Source organism: Chiloscyllium punctatum, chromosome 18 (genome assembly GCF_047496795.1).
Source record: "Chiloscyllium punctatum isolate Juve2018m chromosome 18, sChiPun1.3, whole genome shotgun sequence".
NCBI lineage: Eukaryota > Metazoa > Chordata > Chondrichthyes > Orectolobiformes > Hemiscylliidae > Chiloscyllium > Chiloscyllium punctatum.
In genome coordinates this window covers 75,489,169-75,503,937 of record NC_092756.1, presented here as the reverse complement: position 1 = coordinate 75,503,937, position 14,769 = coordinate 75,489,169, and the positions used below count along the sequence as shown (strand labels likewise).

The following is a 14,769-nucleotide window of genomic DNA, read 5'->3' as shown; positions in this document are numbered from 1 at the left end:
GTGTATGTGGGTGTGTATGTTTATGCGTGTATGTGCGTGTGTTTATGTATATGTGTGTATGCGTGTGTATGTGCGTGTGTGTGTATGTGTATTTTGTGTGTGTGTATGAGTGTGTATATGTGTGTGCGTGTATGCGTGTGTTGTGTGTATGTGTGTGTATTGTGTGTGCATATATATGTGTGTGTCGGTGTGGGTGTGTATGTGTGTGTATGTATGCATATGTGTGTGTATATGCATGTGTGTGTATGTGTATGTGTGTGTATGTGTGTGTGTATGCGTGTGTGTGTAGGTGTGTGTGTATGGGTGTGTCTATGTATGTATATGTGTGTATGTGTATGAGTGTGTTTATGTGTATGTGTGTGTTTGTGTGTTTATGTGTGTGTTTGTGTGTGGGTGTGTATGGGTGTGTGTATATGTGTACGTGGGTGTATGTGTGTGTATGTGTATAGGTGTGTGTATGTGTGTGTGTATGTGGGTGTGTATGTGTATGTGTGTGTGTTTATGGGTATGTGTTTATGTGTGTGTGAATATGTGTGTGTATGTGTGTGTATATGTGTGTATGTGTGTGTGTATATGTGTGTGTGGGTGTGTGTATGGATGTGTATATGTGTGTGTGGGTGTGTGTGTGGATGTGTATGTGTGTGTATGTGTGTGTGTGTGTTAAGTGTATGGATATGTGTATGTATGTGTATGTGTATGTGTATCTGTGTATGTGTATGTATGTGTGTTTATTTGTATGTGTGTGCATGTGTGTGTGCATGTGTGAGTGTACGTGTATGTGTATGTGGGTGTGTATGTGTATGTGCGTATGTATATGTGTATGTATGTTTGTGTGTATGTGCGTGTGTGTGTATGTGTGTTTGGATGTGTGTGTTTGAGTGTGTGTATGTGTGCGTATATGTGTGTGTATGTGTGTGTATGTGTGTGTATGTGTGTGTATGTATGTGTGTATGTGTGTGTATATGTGTGTTGGTACATGTGTGTATGGGTGTGTGTATGTGTGTGTGTATATGTGTGTGTGCATGTGTGTGTGTGTATGTATATGTCTGTGTGTATATGTGTGTGTGTGTTTATGTGTATGTGTATGTGCATAGAACATAGAACAATACAGCACAGAACAGGCCCTTCGGCCCACGATGTTGTGCCGAACATTTGTCCTAGCTTAAACAGCTATCCATGTACCTATCCAATTGCAGCTTAAAGGTCAACAATGATTCTGACTCTGCCACTCCCACAGGCAGCGCATTCCATGCCCCCACCACTCTCTGGGTAAAGAACCTACCCCTGACATCCCCCCTATACCTTCCACCCTTCACCTTAAATTTATGTCCCCTTGTGCGTGTGTATGTGTATGTGTGTGTTTGTGTGTGTGTGTGTGTATGTGTGTGTGTATGTGCGTGTGTATGTGTATGTGTGTGTATGTGTGTGTGTGTGTGTGTGTGTGTGTGTATGTGTGTGTGTGTGTGTGTGTGTGTCTGTGTGTGTAGGTGAATGGGGTCACCTGTAATGTCCCAGTTGAGGCCATTTCCATTGTTCCCAAACTTGGTGATCAGCCTCTGCTCGGCCACTTTTCATTGTTGCCTGTCCCGAAGTCCCCCTTGGAGGAAGGTCCGAGGACGAATGTCCCGAATTGCTGAAGTGTTCTCTGACTGGGAGGGAACACTCCTGTCTGTTGACACTCATAACATCCCCACCCCCCACCCCATATATGCACACACACACACACACACACACACACGCGCACACACACACACACGCACGAGCACACTCACATACACACACGTATATACACACACATGTACACACACGTACACACACACGCGCACACACACATACACACGTATGCACACACGCGTGCACACACACACGCGCACACACACACACACGCACACACACACGCGCAAACACACACGCGCACACACACACACACATACACAAGCACATATACATTTGTGGGGTGAATTTGTATTTGCGGAATTACATTTTACTTTGCTCAAAAACTGCATGAACTACAGAGCTAAGGAGAGAATTGTGGCAGCTCCCAGAATCAGGTGACTCAGTGGTTAGCACTGCTGCCTCACAATACCAGGGTCCCAGGTTCAATTCGAGCCTTAGATAACTGCCTGTGTGGAGTTTGCACATTGCTCTGGTTTCCCCCCACAGTACAAAGGTGAATTGACCATGTTAAATTGCCCATAGTGTTACCTGTTTCCACACTGTCGGTAGTCTAATCCAGGGGAAGGATCTGAAGGCCCTAATTTACGAGGGCTCTAAGCTCATGCCTTTCCAGGACTTCTCAGCGGTGGGAAACCAGAAAAGAAAACCTTACGATGATGAGCCTAAGACATAGGAATGGAAGTAAGGCCATTCAGCCCATCGGGTCCACCCCGCCATTCAATCGTGAATGATGGGCATTTCAACGCCACTTGGTGGCACTCTCATCGTTCACCCTTAATTCCTTGCGTGATCAAGAATTTATCAATCTCTGCCCTGAAGACAATTAACGTCCTGGCCTCTGCTGCACTCCACGGCAATGAATTCCACAGGCCCACCACTCTCTGCCTGAAGAAATGTCTCCTCATTTCCGTTCTAAATTGACCCCCCTCTAATTCTCAGGCTGTGCCCATGGGTCCTGATGGAAACACATTCCCAGCATCCACCCTTTCTAAGCCATGCATTATCTAGTAAATTTGTATTAGATCTCCCCTCAACCTTCAAAACTCTAATCAATACAATCCCAGGATCCTCAGCTGTTCATTGTATGTTAAGCCTCCCATTCCAGTGATCATCTGTGTGAATCTCCGCTGGACATGCTCCAGTGCCAGTATGTCCTTCCTGAGGTGTGGAGCCCAAAATTGGATACAGTATTTCAAATGGGGCCTAACCAGAGCTTTATAAAGTCTCAGAAGGACATCGCTGCTTTTACATTCCAACCCTCTTGAGATAAATGGCAACATTACATTTGTTTTCTTAACCACGGACTCAACCTGCAAGTCAACATTTAGAGATTCCTGAACTATCATTGCCAGATCCCTTTGTACTTTGGCTTTATGAATTTTCTCACTGTTTAAAAAATAGTCCATGCCTGTATTCCTTTTTCCAAAGTGCAAGTCCTAGCATTTGCTCAGGTTGAATTTCATCAGCCATTTCCTGGACCACTCTCCTAAACTGTCTGAATCTTTCTGCAGCCTCCCATCTCCTCAGAACGACCTGCTTGTCTGCCTAACTTTGCATCATTGGTGAACTTCGCCAGAATGTCCCCCAGTCCCTTCATCCAGATCATTAATATATAAAGTGAACAGCTGCGACCCCAACACTGAACCCTACGGGACACCACTTGTCAACAGCTGCCATTCCAAGAAAGAACCTTTTATCACAACTCTCTGCCTTCTGTCAGACAGCCAATTCCCAATCCATGCCAGTAGCTCACCTCGAACACCATGGACCCTCACCTTACTCAGCAGTTTCCCGTGAGGCACCTTATCAATGGCCTTTTGGAAATCTAGGTAGATAAATACTAAATCCATGCTGACTTGTTCTAATCCAACCTTGCACTTCCAAGAATTTAGAAATCTCATCCTTAATGATGGATCCTATAATTTAACCTACAACCGAGTTTAGGGTAACTGGCCTATAATTTTCCATCTATTATCTTGATCTTGTCTTGAACAAGGGGTTTACAACAGTGATTTTCCAATCATCTGGGAATGACCCTGACTCCAGTGCTTTTTGAAAGATTAAAAATAGCCTCTACTATTGTCAGGCCCAATGTTCAACATGTTTAATGACTCATACAGCCATGATTGTCTCCCGCCATCTCTGAGAGAGGCCAATATTTCGCTTATTCTTAAAAAAGGGAAGGTCCTGGGGGACTGAGCTTAGTCCAGACCCATTTCACTCTTAAATGTGGACTTTAAAATCCTCGCTAATACTCTTGTGTTCAGGCTGGAGACTGTGTTACCTTCTATTGTTAAAGAGGACCAGACGGGCTTCATAAAGGGCCGCAGATCCTCCAATAATGTTAGGAGGCTGCTTAATGTAATTCAAGTGTGTCAACAACAGTCAATATAGGGATTGGTGATTTCTCTAGATACAGAGAAGGCGCTTGACCGAGTTGAGAGGCCGTACCTTTTCTATACTCTGGAGCGGTTTGTTTTGGGCGAAGTTTTTATAAGATGGGTAAAGGTTCTCCACAATGACCCTCTCACTGCAATCATCACCAACAGGGTGTGATCAAGCAATTTTAACATTTTTGGGTCAGCCGGCAGGTCTGTTCCCTTTCCCCACTGCTTTTTACAGTGAGGATTGAATCATTGGTGGAGGTCATTCATAGGGATCCCAATATATCAGCTCCAGACGTGGGGTCAAATTTACATCAGAGTTTATTGTATGTGGACGATGTCCTCATTCTTTCGTCAAATCCAGCACTTTCAGTCCCTCGCCTGTTAGCATGCATCTGTGTGTTTGGCACCTTTTTGGGGGACAAGATTAATCTTTCAAAATCAGAGGCTATGCCTATGGGTGGTCTTATGAAAGTGTTAAGTCTTGAGGGTGAATATCGATTCCCATTTCAATGGTCACAGGGGGGTGTTGTGTTTTTGAGCATGTTCATTACTCCAGTTCTGAATCGGCTGTTCAAAGCCAATTTTGTTCAATTATTTGACAAAATCAAACAAGACCTTCAAAGATGGAGGCACTTCTGGTCTCGTGGTTGGGTTGGATAGCGTTTATTAAGATGAATATTCTCCCTCGTTTACTATACCCTATATAGATGCTCCCCCTGATTTTCGATAAGCAAACATTCAGGAGACTGAACGGCTGGTTCAGCCCCTTTATTTGGCATCGTCAGTGGCCCCTCATTAAATGAGCTAAACTGCAATTGTCTCACAGACTGGGGGGAGTGGATCTCCCAGACATTAAAAGCTACCAACTAAGCTCACTTTTATCCTACATGAGTGATTGGGCTTGTGGGGACCCTCTTTCAATATGGTTAGATATTGAAACCTTCCAGACTAATGTGACCCCTTACTCACTTGTTGTATTTGGACAAAATGAGGACAGTTAGGGAATATTGCCATAACCCAATAGTTATTGATACTGTTAAAGCATGGAGGGCAATTCGGCAGAGGGAAGGCAATATTGGCAAGACATCTTCTCTTACACCGAGTATGCCGGGTTTTCATCGGGGGATGGTAGATTCAGGATCCAAACATTGGGCAGCTAGGGGTGTGTCTTGCGTGGGTGATTTGTTTGAGGGAGACACAATGATGTCCTTGGATCAGTTTGCACAGAAACACAAGCTACCGAACAGGGACCTCTTTTGTTCATTTCAAGTTAGAGATTTTATTTTAAAAAAATGATACTTTTGACTGATCCCTCCAGGTCCGACATAGAGAGAGGGGTGATTTCACCCCATATCCTGCAGACCCCACAAAGTTCTGTATTTTTCTGACACAACATCCCACCAAACCCAACACAGACCTGGGGACGTTTCCTGGGGAGATGAGAAATCGACTTGACATCAGACAAAGAAGATCAGCCGTGAAGACAAGGCTTAAAAGTTAGCCAACCCCGATGGGACTTGAACCCACAATTCCAGGCTGCGGAGGCCAGTGCCTGAGCCATTAGACCACTGGGACCACATCGACAAAACGGAAATGGCAGCCTGAAAATACTGCACCCTGAACCTCTCATATTGTGTTCTTCTCTGAGTTTTATACTCACACTGATTGGTTGTTCCCCTTCCATCTCACGCTAAATCATTGGCTGCTTGATAAAATTGATCTTACCCCCCATTTCTCCCCAAACGGACCGACAAGAAATCCACCAAACTCCAACTTTGCACAACTCAAGTCTGAGGAAAATGGAGCAGACAGGAAAATAGCAAAGGGCTCAATGTTATTTTGTGCAGCACTTTCAAGATATTTGCAGTTAGTGGGGAAGGAGGAAGTGGAGATGTTGCAAAAAGCTGCATTGAGGACAAATCAACACAATCTTAGCGGGCATTCAGCCCATTGTGGCTGTGCTGTCTCTTTCAGACAATTCACCCCAAGATCTCCCAAATCCTGAAATTACCTTGTGCAAGTTTCTACTAAAGAGCATTTTCCATAATCTCGAAGCAGGCAAGTGAGATTTAACGGAGTAGTTGAAAAATCCAGTCAATTTGGATTGAGATGGAGTTGATATGGGACGAAAATCAGCCACCACAAAGACCAGGCTTAAAAGGTCAACACCCCAAAAGGGATTTGAACCTCCAATCCACGACATCAGAAGCTACGGTCTTATCCATTAAGCCACAAAAACTCAGTGACAATACCCTACTGCGAATAGTTGATCTCAAATGAGTGCTACAGCCGAGCATGTTCCAAGATCTGTGACAACACACTGAGGGATGCACTAAAGTTTCGGGCAGCTGCTGCCAAGGTGTAACAGAGAAACAACACAGTCTCCGGTCGTTCTGACAAATTATCACATCGTTCTTTCATTTCTCAGACCCTCTTGGTGCCTGACAATGAACAGAGATCGGTTCCTGCCCAAGAACAAAATGCCTTTATTTTTCGTGACACAGAACTTTGAGAAATGTCAAAATTCCAGTGTTTTGTTGGTTCTTTTCTCTCTGCATAGACTGTACACAACTGATTTAGAACCTTTGTCTGCATTTTTAGTTGATTTTTTATGAATAAAGTATATTTTTTAAATAAACAAAAATCTGGAGAGAGAGAAGATCTGCCCGAACTTGCGAGACCCCCCTTTGTGGAAGAGACCCAGCCCTATATCGGGACAGGAAGGAGATTCCAATGGCCCAGCATGTATTGTTCCAGTTAATACCCTCGCCTCCTTGACCACAAAGTGGGGAGTGAAGTGGGAGATGGCATGGGACAGGGTGACACTAGGCACACGGACACACAAGATGGCCGCTGAGCCATAAGTTGGCCACTTGGCACACAAGATGGCCGCCGGACCACAACATGGAGAGAGACAGCAGAGCAAATACAGACACTGCCTGGGGCCACCAGAATGCCAGCAAAATGCTCTCACAAATGAGTTGATTAGTTTAAGGCGGATGGGAGAGACAATACACATGAATAACATACACTGCCCGCCGAAGGGTCTGGGTCAGACAACACCTTTGATAGAAATGCTAACTGTTAGATACAGACTCAATACAGAGTGATAATAGCCAGGGCTGCAGTAATTGGCCTTCTCAGGAAGAGCGATTAGCGCCCATTACGACAGCAACGGACTTCCGCGCAGACGCTGAAACTGACAACAACTGCACTGAAATTAACAAAGGCCACACTGGAACTGACAATAACTGCACCAAAACGATCAAGGATTCTGCAATGTTTACAATAAACAAGCCATGTTACAGAGACAATAACCTAATCACTGACCTATTATATCACAAAATGTATCACAGTATCTTGACCATGTGCTCCGGGTTGAGAGAAGAATCACAGCTGACCACTGTGCTGTTGGTGCTGCTCTCTCCCCGGAGCTCCGGGATTTCCTTGGACAATAAACTCTGTTGGTGAACCCCGACTCTGACTCAGGGGCTGGTGATTTTCAGCAGTTGCCTTCCCACAAATGTTTGTCCAATCTGTGGATGTGGCACTCCAAGTACTCCAACGATGGCCTCATGACCTCACATCTCCATCATAGCCTCCTTGCAATTGTATTCAATACCTTGACTAAGAAAGCTAAGGGCCCAAATGCATAGCCACAGCCCCATCAGTTCCAACCTTGAACACCCAGATTTCAATCACTTCCATTGACATATTGGACATCATCATAAATACCAAACATGCAGGTAATCTGGGGTTCAGCTGGTAATGTTGACAGAATATAGCTTAGACTGACACCAACACAACCAAAACAGAAGCTGCTTTGTCCATAGATTGGTAGGCAACAAAATCAGGCATTCTCAATTGATTCTCAGCTGGAGAAATTTGACCAGACAGAAGATTGGCCAAACTAAATTAAACAGCAGCTATCGGCTCGAGAGAACAGTGCAACTAAGATCAAAGAGCGACAAAGATTCAAGAAGAACCAGTTCCAACCAGACTGAGGGTTATATATTGCGAAGTGTCAGCCTGAGCCAATCCACTTTATAGCTCCTGGCATGACAACAGTGAAGGGTATTGGTGTGACCACATTGGATGATGTGAACCCAGCTCATGACCGTATTGGCCAAAGCCACAGAAGATTCTGGAAGATCAGATACAGGAGAGGAGGAAAACACCTGACCGCCAAACGCTGAGCAAAGCCTTCAGTGGGTCCTGCAGTGGAGATCTGACCATCTGCTCCAAACCTGTTCATAAAAGACTTCGCGTGAGTTGTGCAGGCCATTCAGCCCATCACATCCACACTGACCCTCTGAAGAGCATCTCATCCAGGCCCAACCCCTATCCTCTCACCCTGCATTCCCCAAAGCCAATCCACCGAACCTGCACATCTTTGGGCTGTGGGAGGAAAACAAAGCACCCGGAGTACCCCATGGAGAGAATGTGCAAACTCGACACAAACAGACACCCAAGGGTGGAATCGAAACCAGGTCCCTGACATTGTGAGGCAGCAGTGCTACCCACTGAGAGACCATGCCATCCCCAGGAGAATCTCAGCAGGTTTTCAGCCATTGTGACTGTGTTTCTCTTTCAGGCAATTCACCTCAATCCTGCAAATCTTGTGCAAGAAGATGGTGGGCATCACTTCCCATCAACTGAATGCAGACATGGAGATTTTCCCCAAAGTAGATTAGAAATCCAGTTAACAAAGGACAAGTGACTGACACCCCAGATGGGACTCGAACCCACAATCCCTGGCTTGAGAAGGCCAGTGCCATATCCATTAGGCCACTGGGGCCACACAGCCGGCTCGAAATCACAGCCTTTATGTACTACACCCGAGCTCTCATACTGTGTGTTTCTGAGTGTGAAACTCTCACTGATTGTTTTTGACCCCTACCATCTCATGATAAATTGTTGGCTGCTTGATTAATCAATCTCACTTCCCATTTGTCCCCAAACGGACAGTTGAGAAATTAACCAAACTCCAATGTTGCACACCTCAAGTCTAAGGAATATGGAGCAGACGAGAAAATAGCAAAGGGCTCAATGTTATTTTGTGCAGCACCTTGAAGATATTTGCAGTTCGTGGGGAAGGTGTAAGTGGAGATGTTGCAAACAGCTGCATTGAGGATAAATCAACAGAATCATAGCAGGCATTCAGCCCATTGTGGCTGTGCTGTCTCTTTCAGACAATTCACCCCAAGATCTCCCAAATCCTGGAATTATCTTGTATAAGTTTCGAATAATCATTGTTAAAAATCAGACAACACCAGGTTGTAGTCCAACAGGTTTATCTCAAAGTACTAGCTTTCGGAGCGCTGCTGCTTCGTCAGGTGGTTGTGGAGTATAAGATTGTAAGACACAGAATTTATGGCAAAAGTTTACACTGTGATGTCACTGAAATTATATATTGAAAAAAATCTGGATTGTGTGTGAAGTCTCTCATCTTTTAGAATGACCAGGTTGGTTTCAGTTCTTTCATGTGTAAATCACAAAATGTTTTTCATTTCCAAGTGAAATGGCAAGATCTCCAATAAAAGCTAAATGCTGTGAATGCTGGAAATCTGAAACAGAGAAAATGCCAGAGAAATCATGACTCAAAAACATGATTGAGTTTTCTAAAAAAGTCACAAAGTGGATTGATGAGGGCAGAGCGGTGGATGTGATCTATATGGACTTCAGTAAGGTGTTCGACAAGGTTCCCCATGGGAGGCTGATTAGCAAGGTGAGATCTCATGGAATACAGGGAGAACTAGCTATTTGGATACAGAACTGGCTCAAAGGTAGGAGACAGAGGATGGTGGTGGAGGGTTGTTTTTCAGACTGGAGCCCTGCGACCAATGGAGTGCCAAAAGAATCGGTGCTGAGTCCACTACTTTCCGTCATTTATATATATGTTAGTATCATTATGAGGTATCATTAGTAAGTTTGCAGATGACACCAAAATTGGAGGTGTAGTGGACAGCAAAGAAGGTTACCTCAGATTACAACTGGATCTTGATTAGAAGGGCCAATGAGCTGAGGAGTGATGGGTGGAGTTTAATTTAGATCAATGAGAGGTGCTGCATTTTGGGAAAGCAAATCTTAGCTGGGCTTATAGACTTAATGGGAATGTCCCAGGGAGTGTTGGTGAACAAAGAGACCTGAGAGTGCAGGTTCATAGCTCCTTGAAAGTAGAGTCGGGGATCGATAGGATAGTGAAGAAGGCGTTCGGTATGCTTTCCTTGATTCTAAATCAGTTGTGTACAGTCTATGCAGAGAGATAAGAACCAACAAAACATTGGAATGTTGACATTTCTCAAAGCTTCTGTGTCATTGTGAACAAAAAGGCATTTTGTACTTGGGCAGGAACCGATCTCTGTTCATTGTCAGGCACCGAGATAGTCTGAGAATTGAAAGATTGATGTGATAGTTTGTCAGAAAGACCTGAGACTGTGTTGTTTCCCTGTTACACCTTGGCAGCAGCTGACCCAAATTTTAGTGTATCCCTCAACATGTCATCTGAGATGTTGGAACATGCTGGGCTGTAACACTCATTTGATGGCAAGACTTTACACTTGCAAATGACTATGTGTGTCCTCGTAGCATATTGGGTAAACCACTGTCGTCCTAAGTGTGGGATTGTGGGTTTAATTCCCCTCTGGGCTGCTTACATTTTAAGCTTGGTCTTTGTAGCTGACTTTTGTTCCATGCTAACTTCATCACGATCCAAATTGACTGCAATTTTCAACTACTCTGTTCAAAATCACTGTGCCTGTGTTGAGATTATGGCGAATGATGTGTAATAGAAACTTGCAGAAGGCAATTCCAGGATTTGTGAGATCTTGGGGAGAATTGTCTGAAAGAGACAGCGCAGCCACAATGGGCTGAATGCCCGCTAAGATTCTGTTGATTTAGAACATAAAACATAGAACATAGAACAGTACAGCACCGAACAGGCCCTTCAGCCCACGTTGTTGTGCCGACCATTGATCCTCATGTATGCACCCTCAAATGTCCAGCAGTTTCTTAAATGACCCCAATGACCTTGCTTCCAGAACTGCTGCTGGCAACGCATTCCATGCTCTCAAAACTCTCTGTGTAAAGAACCCGGCTCTGACATCCCCTCTATACTTTCCTCCAACCAGCATCTTTCCTATAACAGGGCGACCAGAACTGGACGCAGTATTCCAAGTGCGGTCTAACCAAAGAAAGCATTTGTCCTCAATGCAACTTTTTGCACCATCTCCACCTACTTCCTCCCCACTAACTGCAAATATCTTGAAAGCGTTGCACAAAATAACATTGAGCCCTTTGCTATTTTCCTGTCTGCTCCATTTTCCTCAGATGTGAGTTGTGCAATGTTGGAGTTTGGTTGGTTTCTTGTCTGTCCATTTAGAGACAAATGGGAAGTGAGATTGATTTATCAAGCAGCCAATTTTTAGCATGAGATGGAAGTTGTAAAAAACAATTAGTGAGAGCATAAAATTAAGAAACACACAATATGAGCCATCAGGGTGCAGTATTTAAAGGCTGCCAGTTTAACAGCAGACATGTAGACCCAGTGGCCTCATGGATAAGATATTGGGCTTCCTTAGCCTGGGATTGTAGGGTCAAATCCCATCCTGAATGACTAACTTTCGTAGGTTTCCCTGTTTGAGCTTTACTTCTAGTCTACATGATAAACATCCCCATGTCTGCATTCAGTTAATGGGATGTGGTGTCCCATGTGACCTTACACAAGTCTTTTGCGGATCTGCAGGATTAAGGCTGAATTCCCTGAAAGAGACAGCACAGTCACAATGGCTGAAAACCTGCTGATATTCTCCTGGGAATGGCATGTTGGCTCAGTGGGTAGCACTGCTGCCTCACAGTGTCAGGGACCTGGCTTTGATTCCTCCCTTGGGTGTCTGTTTGTGTTGAATTTGCACATTCTCTCCATGGGGTACTCGGAGTGCATTGTGTTCCTCCCACAGACCAAAGATGTGCAGGTTTGGTGGATTGGCTTTGGGGAATGCAGGGTGAGAGGATAGGGGTTAGGCCTGGCTGGGATGCTCTTCAGAGGGTCAGTGTGGATGTGATGGTCTGAATGGCCTCCTCCCACCCTACTCTAGGGCTTCTCTGAACAAGTTTGGAGCAGATGGTCAAAGGCCCAGTCAAGGCTTCGTGAAGGGACTGCCATCCAGATGTGTGTCCCTATGCTCCTTTTCCCTGATCTTCCCGAATGTTCAAATCAACATCATCACATTAAAGACATTTTGTTTCTTGTCTTAATGAGAAATGATTTGGCTTCAAGAGCACAAAGGTTTTGGAAGTTGTCTCTTGAGGTTTGCTGATGAAACCGTTGATGTGCAGGGCCAACTTCAGATAATGGCAGAAACACTCTCCAGTGGTGACTGTCAGCGTTACCAGTCGTGAAGACTTCATCCAAGAAACTGACGGTGATCTTGACCGCAGTCTCACCACGGCCTGCAAATCACAATCGGCTTAACCAGACTCAAGAACTAAAGAGAAACCAAGAACATCTCACCGATATTACCATGAAGGTTGGTTCCAGCAAAGGATCAACAGCGAGACCGCAAAAACACATTTCATATCTCTCTGTGCTGGAACTTTCTGCTGTCTTTCTCCATTGAAATAATATCCAGCTGCTTTATTCTTCCTACCAAAGTGTATGACCTCACACATTCCCACATTGTCTTTCATTTGCTGAGTTGTTGGCTACTCCCTTAACCCATCCATCTCCCTCTGTAAACTCTGTGAGTCAGCCTCAGCAGTTGCCTTTCCACAAATGTTTGTCCAATCTGTGTTCTCCAACGATGGCCTAACTACCTCACATCTCCATCATAGCCTCCTTGCAATTGTATTCAATACCTTGACTAAGAAAGGTAAGGACCCAAATGCATAGCCACAGCCCCATCAGTTCCAACCTTGAACACCCAGATTTCAATCATTTCCATTGACAGATTGGACATCATCATAAATACCAAACATGCAGGTAATCTGGGGTTCAGCTGGTAATGTTGACAGAATATAGCTTAGACTGACACCAACACAACCAAAACAGAAGTTGCTTTGTCCATAGATTGGTAGCTCTATCTGTTGGAGCCCCAGTGACCTCTTGGTACAACACTAACTTCCTAAACCAGAGATTGTGGGCTCAAGTCTTATTTGGGGTTTTGATTTTGTTGAAAAGTTCACTGTGCAGCTGATCTCAATCCTGTGTGGTCACGTGACCGTGGCAACAAAATCAGGCATTCTCAATTGATCCTCAGCTGGAGAAACTTGACCTGATAGAAAATTGGCCAAACTAAATTAAACAGCAGCTATCAGCTCCAGAGAACAGTGCAACTAAGATCAAAGAGTTACAAAGATTCAAGAAGAACCAGTTCCAACCAGCCTGAAAATTGTATATTCGAGAAGTGTCAGCCTGAGACAATCCACTTTATAGCTCCTGGCATGACAACAGTGAAGGGTATTGGTGTGACCCCATTGGATGATGTGAACCCAGCTCATGACCGTATTGGCCAAAGCCACAGAAGATTCTGGAAGATCAGGGAAAAGTAGGGTAGGAACCACACCTGGATGCCAGTCCCTTCGCGAAGCCTTGACTGGGCCTTGCAGTGGAACTCTGACCATTTGGTCCAACCTTGTTCAGAGAAGCCCTAGAGTGGGGTGGGAGGAGGCCATTCAGTCCATCATGTCCCCACTGACCCTCTGAAGAGCATCCCATCCAGGCCTAACCCCGATCCTCTCACCCTGCACTCCCCAAAGCCAATCCACCGAACCTGCACATCTTTGGACTGTGGGAGGAAACCAAAGCACCCGGAGGACCCCATTGAGAAAATGTGCAAACTCGACACAAACAGACACCCAAGGGAGGAATCAAAGCCAAATCCCTGATGCTGTGAGGCAGTCCTGCTGACCACTGAGCCACCATGCCATCCCCAGGAGGATCTCAGCAGGTTTTCAGTCATTGTGACTGTGCTGTCTCTTTCAGACGATTGACCCAAAAATCCTGCATATCCTCAACATTCTGTATTTTTCTGACACAGGGTACCACCAACCCAACACAGACTTGGGGACTTTTCCAGAGGAGATGAGAAATTGACTTGACCTCGGATGAAGATCAGCCATGAAGACAAGCTTTGAAAGTCAGACACCCCAGATGGGACTTGAACCCACAATCCCTGGCTTAGGAGGCCAGTGCCTTATCCATTAGGCCACTGGGGCCACATGTGTGGTGTTAAAATGGCAGCTTTTAAGTTTTCTTTTGCAAGAACACACTGACTGTGGCTCAGCCAGCACTGAGTCAGTGCCCTGGACTGAGGGGATTCTAAATCTCCTAGTTATATATGTTTTTCTCTTTACCCCCGCACTGCTGCCTAACTGTGGTAGTGCTTATATTTTCCCCAGCCCCCATGTTGTGTGTGTGCAGGTGTGAGACACAGTGAAAGACAACAGATGGACAAATCTTCATTCAATTCCCACCACCAGGAAGAAAGGAAACACCCGAGTGGCCAGTGACAATCATCAAAGGGCAATGCTGTGTGACCAAACAGTGAGGGGGAGGGCACTCTCTGAACAGCTCAAGGATGTTGGTAGACACTGTGTGCTCCTTCTCCAGGGACACCCGGGCTCGAACGTAACCATGGAAGAGGGTCAGGCAATCGGTCCTAACAACCAGTTTGGCCAGGCCCAGGAGCAGACCCACGAGGAGATC

The 14,769-nt window shown here is 45.1% G+C and overlaps 2 non-coding genes across 2 annotated transcripts; both read right to left on the bottom strand.

Moving 5' to 3' along the window:
- Positions 1-8,788: 8,788 nt before the first annotated feature.
- On the bottom strand, positions 8,789-8,862 carry trnae-cuc (transfer RNA glutamic acid (anticodon CUC)). Its single transcript has one exon. It is a non-coding gene; the product is annotated as a tRNA-Glu (tRNA).
- Positions 8,863-14,206: 5,344 nt separating this feature from the next.
- Positions 14,207-14,279, bottom strand: trnar-ccu (transfer RNA arginine (anticodon CCU)). The gene has a single exon. It is a non-coding gene; the product is annotated as a tRNA-Arg (tRNA).
- Between the last annotated feature and the right edge of the window lie 490 nt (positions 14,280-14,769).